The sequence below is a fragment of the Austrofundulus limnaeus genome, unplaced genomic scaffold (genome assembly GCF_001266775.1).
Source record: "Austrofundulus limnaeus strain Quisiro unplaced genomic scaffold, Austrofundulus_limnaeus-1.0 Scaffold243, whole genome shotgun sequence".
Lineage (NCBI taxonomy): Eukaryota > Metazoa > Chordata > Actinopteri > Cyprinodontiformes > Rivulidae > Austrofundulus > Austrofundulus limnaeus.
In genome coordinates, this window is record NW_013952645.1 from 130801 (window position 1) to 138161 (window position 7361).

The 7361-nt window shown below is 37.7% G+C and overlaps 1 protein-coding gene across 1 annotated transcript in view; it reads left to right on the plus strand.

Moving 5' to 3' along the window:
- The first annotated feature begins 4653 nt into the window (after positions 1-4653).
- opn4a (opsin 4a (melanopsin)) overlaps positions 4654-7361 on the plus strand; it is a 69911-nt gene continuing 67203 nt past the window's right edge. The window contains exon 1 of the mRNA XM_014020166.1: positions 4654-4759. The gene's annotated coding sequence lies outside the window, so the exon portion shown is untranslated. The remainder of the gene's footprint in view (positions 4760-7361) is intronic.

Here is a 7361-nt window from a genome sequence, read left to right on the forward strand (position 1 = left end):
CCCCCACACACACACACACACACACACACACACACACACACACACACACACTGGGCCAAAAACTTTATTGCTTCACTTTCTGAGGTGGGCTGCAGAGAAATAAAACCTTCAGATGGTGAATATGTTTTCTGGCCTTGCAGGGTTCACTAACAAAACAACCCATCATGAAAATGCAGCAGACACACAAAACCCTCCTCATTCTGAGCTCCCTATGACTCTGCAGTGCAGTTTTAAAAAAAAACAAACAAGACTAAAAAAGAGTTTTTCGATGTTTAAAAAACACCGAAAGTTCTTGGGTTTCAGCTTGATGGGATCAAAGTGAAATATCTTTGCTAACTTTATGTTTTTTTCTGTGCAACAGAGCAAACAGATTCTCTAGTTTTAGTGGTCCAGTGAGACAGTTTGTCCTCATCACATAATCTGTTTCTGATGAGGATTAATCACCATCAGCTCAGCTGATCATCACATTAAAGATGAAGTCAGTGAACTGACCTAAAGACCCAAATCTCCTGGGATCACTGGAGCCCTGTGTAGGCCTGCTCCTCTTTAAAACCTGACGAACAGGTAGATCTGTTCTTTTCCCCTCAGCTCTGCAGAATGACCCGTCGTGTTAAAGCTGCAGGAGAGTCTGACTGGATGGTTCTGGAGTTTTACAGCTGGTTCTGTTGATCCTGGACCTGAGGATCTGTGGATCATCAGTGAGCAATTAGATCAGCTGCTGGATCAAGAAACATCTTTAACTGAAAAGGAATCACTGAGGAACCTTTGGTTTCTTTTCTGTTCTCAGGTACCAGAAACCATTTTTTTTCTTTAGGATGTTGGTTCTTTTTCAGCCCAAGTTGTTTTGCAGTCTTTGACTCATTTTACATCTCAAAGTTTTTGTCATTTGGTGTTTTTCTGTAATTTTGTCCTACATTTGGGTTGCATTTTTGTTAATTTATTTCTTCAAAGTTGCTTCTAACATTAACTTACTCTCATTTCTCTTCATCTTTTATATTCAGTTTTTGGTTAGAGTTTCAAAAATGTTCTTTTTTAATTTTGGTTTATAATCTATGGAGCCTGTGACGGGGCATGGGGGGATTTTTTTTTTCTTTTGTGTTCCTTCACAATATTGCTTTGCGTTCCTATGCAAAAGTTTGTTTTGTATTAACTGTATTGTATCAGACATTTATTTTTGAAATATTTGGTTGCCCAAACAGGATGTGTCGCCATAAGTTCGTAATTTGACAGTGATATTTCTTTAGGTGATTGTTCTGAACTGTAATTTCATTGCGCTCTGTACAATGACATTAAAGCTCTAATCTAATCATCTAATATTTGCATGGCTGCATTGAGTTCAAATATCTGTAGCTCTATGCTGGCTGTGATACAGTCATTCAAAGCTGAATTAAAGGCTAACTCCTGTATTACAGTGAGAATGTTAATTTGTTAATAAACCAACAGGCAATAATAAACAGGTGTTGCGAGGCAACGCAAAACGTATTGCGAGGTAACACAATAATATTGCATGGGAACGAAAAAGAAAAACATACACCCATGTCACATCGCAGGCTCTGTAGTAATCAGTGTTTGTTTTTTATTTTATAAATTAAAGTTCTGATTTAGTTTTGATGGTTTTCATAGAAAACCTACAGCCTCAGTGAACTGAAACAAACACAAATGCTTCATTACGTAAACATTTGTAAAACGTTGAATTACCAAATGAACAAAGCTGCAGGTTCAAAGTCTATTATTTGGTGTTTTGGTTGTTATTTAGTAAATTATATCACGTACATTTCTATTTTCTTCATGACTGTGGTTCGTATTTTTCTAGAAGAATTACAGGGTTAAACCCTTTATATTTTGGCTGTAAAGTTCTAGACCTATGAAATATTATAGCAGATTTAACAGTAGCTTCTATAAAACCGATTGGTCTAAGAACAAATGGGGAAATACCTGAATCTGATATCAGTTTTTTTTTAATATTCCATTTTAAATGAAATTGTGGACAACTTTAAATTATCAGCCAACAAATATGTAGACTGGCTGAAAATAAAAATAAAAATGTTGACATTTACGATTGGTTTTTGTTCACAAAAAAAAATACATAAAACAATAAAAATGGTACAAAAACTCATCCTTGGGGTTCTCCGTAAGTAAACTTCATGAAGGCTATGATTCATGAAAAGGAGCTAAAAAATCTATTAAGTTTTAGTTGTTTAGTGTCGCCGAAGCGTTATTTCTTTCAAATTGAAATTTAATGTAATTTTATCTCTGCGATTCCTGCAGTCAGACAAATGGAGTTAAATGGCACACACTGAGCTTTCTAAGTTCTTTGAAACTAAAGGAAATTTGATTTTCTAGATGTTGTCTTTGACTTGGAGGTTTTTTACAACAACGTGTCAAGTTTCAAGTTAATATTTTTTGAGAAGGTCAAGCTGCACTGTAAAAATGAAATGTTGGATTTACTTAACCATGTTATGTTACCTGGTTCCACTTAACTGAGTTGAGTAAATTCAAAGCAATATACCAGTTTTTTAGCCAAAGAACATGAGTATGTTGCTTTGAATTTACTCAACTCAGTTAAGTGGAAGCAGGTAACATAACATGGTTAAGTAAATCCAACATTTCATTTTTAGAGTGTGTGTTATTTTTGGTACTTTTGTTAAATTTACCTAAAGAAATGGGAACAAATTGTATCTAGGCTGTTGGTGACAAGTCTAAAGACGTAATTTAGACTCAGTCTGAGGAGTGGAATACAGTTAAAAAAAATGTTGCTAAACAACAGCTTCAGTAAAAAATACATTTTTAAAAGCACATTTTAATTGCATTTTTTGTGTCTCTATAAACAACTAAAATATGGTGATTTGTGTTTTTGGGTTACTTTTATCTGTTTTTTTTGTCAGATTATTGTCAGTTTAAATTTTGTTCTCTGTGTTCAGAGCAGAAGATGATTTAAAAACAACTCAGCTACAAAGAGCTTTATTCAAACCTGACAACCGTAAAGAGAAGCAGAATGAAGTTGCATTTTGTTAAAAAAGATCAAACATTTGGCACCGTAATAATATCTTTCCGGTTTTATCAATCAGTCTCTTTATTTAGACACAATTATGGTCCATAAAAAACAGACAAAACAAGAACAATAAAAAAGAAGAAAAATAAAAAATATATAATGAAATAATCAATCACTGACATATAAACTAAAGCGCCAATGATTCCACAAACTGGAGAAGAATCTCACTGAGCTTTGAACAGGAYTGGTCAAAGTCTGAATGATGCTGTTTGYAGASTCTGTTAATCTACACAYACATCTGTGCATAATGTTWCGAAGCACAACAGCACAGGTTGGTACACTGACATTCACAAACATCTGACTGGCACTACACCATCGGGTCACCCTAAGCAGCATCCTCATGCCATCATTATAAGCGACCTGAAGTTTATTCATACTGCTTTTCCTGTAACGCCGCCACAGGTGGGCTGTGTACATTGGAGTACAGTATGCTTTAAAAAAGTGCAATTTTGACAGGTGTTGAACACATGGAGAACTTCCGAAGGAAAATATTAGCTTGTACATATTGAGTACAACGCTGCCTGTAAATGTCTCTATCATCAGACAGGTCAGCGGTGATGTAATGTCCCAAATATTTGACCTCATCAGTAATCATTAATTTTATGATAAAATATTAGTTATTTTTTAGTTTATTACTTGAGCTGAATGTTGAATTAGTTGAACTGATATATTTTTCCATAATGTTGTAAGAAAATTCGTGTTCAATAAACTGAAGTCGATATTAAAACCACCATTGTTAAATAAAATGATTTGTAGAAGGAATCAAACCATACAACACCAGAATTCTGGATCTGAGTGAGTTTTATTGTCACTTGAGCTGACAGGAAGCCAACATTGGCGAAAAACCAGGAAGTTCATGTATTTATACACCTTCTTCAATGCCTGCATTCGCCCCCTACTGACCTACGGCTGAATCACAGGCAGTCAGACAAAATTCTCATCTAATGTCATCACAACGTTTTAATTATGTGTTGTTATATAATTCGGACATGTAACTAATCTATATCAATCAAAACATAATAGATTAAACATTGTCGACATTATAAAAAAGAAAACCTAAAAATATAGTGTTGTGCTTTTAACATCAGTACTAACCTCTAATAACTTTAAATTTTTTTCAACGTTACCAAGAAGAAAGTCTGCATCATTTGTTCTGAAATGATCCTGTTTTCCTTCCTTAACAACAAAAACTCAAACTCATAAACATTTGGTTGTAAGATCTACTCGATGATGATGCTGACAGGACATTGTGGAGCTCATATGATCTGATTATGCTTCAGTAGTTGGCTTGTTAAATGTAAATCATTTTGTGTTTTATGTGAACGGATGGGTTGGAGGGTTTTGTCTACAGATGGCAGACATCCTCCACTCTTCATCCAGTATAATTTACAAACTGAGTTTAACACTTTCAGGGACAAATTAAATGAGCTCACGGGCCGCATTTCGCCCGCGGTGCGTCAATTGATGCTCACGGTGAGTCAGACCGACTTTAAACACTTTCCTGTTTCCAGAGCGCGCGGAGGAGGAGGAGGAGTGAGGAAGAGGAGGATGGAGGGAGCTACGGACACCCCCTGCGGCGAGCACGAGGCGAACTGCTCGGCCACGCGCGCCACAGACGCTCGGCTTCTGTCCACATCCTCGGAGTGGAGCGACCCCGGCACGGACGTGGATGCGCACCGGCTCCGGGACCTAACCCTAACCCCAACGGTGAGAGACCTCCTCTGCTGCTGAGACTGAGCGCATCTGTGGCTCCAGGTTTCTGATAAAATCTGTCAGAATTTAATATTTACCTGATTCACCTGCAGGCAGAGTTTCACAGCTTGAACACATGAGGGAGAGTTGACTGAAATGAGGAGTTTTGTGGCTTTAGTGCAAACATTTTTTATTTAAATTATAACAAAAGAAAAAAAAGACTGGATCTGAGAACTGTAATGTGTAAAATCTGCTTTTCCCCTTTCCTTCCTTTCATCTGTTTCATTCACACAGGTGTTTGAATGCAGCTTCTCATTAGATTGACTTTTACATTTACTGAGTGAAATATTATTGATGCATACACGACCAGAGTCACGTATTGATCTAATGAAATGACCTGATTCACTCTGGCAGCTGCAGACAACAAGAACAGGATGATGGACACTTTGTTAAAGTGGAGGGAATCTGATTAAAGCCAGTTAAAGATGATTGTTTTTAAATCTGCAGATGGATTTATGAGTTTAAATATGATTAAACTTGCATTTTATTTCATCCCACCCAAACTAGAAGATAGAAGACTGTTCCTGTTTAGACATTTTCTGGTATAAAAGCCTCGTTAGGACCAGAGTCTGGTCCTAAAATGGTGATGTCCTACTAAATATAGTAGTACAAACTTGTGTCTCTGTGTGTGTCCATTTGTTTGTCTAGACTGTTAGCAAAATATCCCATAGACCACAGAACAGATTTTAATTTCAGCAAAATAATCCACAGGTTTACATCAACAAGTGATGAATTTCTTGACTCAAATCAAGATAGCTGCCTCAGCCAACTAACCTTGAAAGACAGAAATGGCCATGATTCATCCAATCTTGCAGACATGGCTTGACGTTTGGTGTGCTGAGCTTTCTCACCAATACATACAGTATTTCGAGCTTAACATAATTGCACAACATCTTTGCGATAAATTTTTGTCTTCGACTGTGAGAGTTGACTCTGTCTGTTAGCAAAATATTGGCTTGTTAACGTCTTCTTCCACAATCCTACCTAAAAGTCTGCTCAACATCTACAACTGATGAACTTCTGTGATCAACCCAGGGGCGGAGACAGAGGGGTGGCCGGGGTGGCAAGTACCACCCCTGACACCTGATTGGCCACCCCAGGTGCTACCCACAAATAATTAACAAATGGGTGGGGATCTTGGATTCTGTGTTTGATCTTTGATACTACCGGACTATAAATTGCCAGCTGTGTGTGTTTCAAAAAATGAAAATAGCAATGGTAAAATTAGTTTTAACATTAGCAGCTAACTTAATTTGGGATTAGCATCAGCAGTCGGTATGTGATCATTCATAGCTTTCACAATAAAATCAATCTCAATATGTCTCAAAAGAGCCAAATTATAGCCTTTTAAAGTTACACATGGTGGCCATCTTGAATATTTGATTAGCATTTAAATTTTGTTACAGATAGTTTTTGGCAACTTCAGCTCTAATCTTCAACTTTGCATGTCTTAAAATGGCTGAACAATAGGTTATGACTACCATTCAGCTTGGTTTTTTTTTTTCAGCTATGATCACCCAAAATTTCAGCTCAATATTTGTTAAAACAACTGAATTAAAGCCGTTTGGATTGTTATGGACAAATTATTTATATCTGTTTCACCTTGACGCTGTCCAGTACTAATATCTAATGATAACTACTTTCGGCTGTTTTAATCTGTTGCCCTAGACTTCAAGACTCCAGCAATGCATGACCTCTCTTATTTTGATAAGGTAGCTTCTGGGCTGAGAGCCCTGTTATTGGTTAGGTGGTTACATTTGTCCAATGGTGATTGGTTGTAAGCATGTCACATGTTGTTATATCATTGGCTCTCCACTGACGAGAGCCAGCCACAACTCGACAGACTTCCTGATTGACTTCTGCTCTGTTGTTGCTCAGATTAAATCAATTGACGACCATACACGCAGACTTTCTGTGCATTTATTCCAACGTGTTTCTGCATTCTTGGTAAATCTTGCTACCACAGGATCTAGCTGTTGTGGCCATATTGACAATCTTGACATCTTTACAAATCCAGACTGCTATTCTTTACTTGCATGTGCCCCCCTAAAAAACACCTTGGCCACCCATTGCACCCCGTGTCAAGCTCCGCCCCTGGCTCAACCCAATAAGATGCCTGCCACGGCCAACGGACCTTATGTTTGTAACTCAGTGAACTGTACAGATAATTAAAAGTTAAAAATTCCAAGTGCAAATAGAACGTGAGATAAGATGATTTGACATGAAAGGCGGTGGGCAGCGTGTCTTCCTTAAAAGTAATGCCAGACCTTTAATGGAGTCTCTGAAATTATAAAGTGGTTCAAGTTTCTTGATCCTAGAGTTCACCCTGTTGTGAAGCCGGCTGTGTGGTATCAACAAACAGATAAAGTGTTGCACGATTCTGCCCGCTGGTCTGAGCTGCTCAGACGTCACGCTCGTCTTCATCTCCTCCTCTGGTCTTTCTGACGGTTCGGATGATGGAATGCCGGACAGATAAATCAGCTCGCTGTCCTCTGAAGCTTAGTGTGTGTGTGTGTGTGTGTGTGTGTGTGTGTGTGTGTGTGTGTGTGTGTGTGTG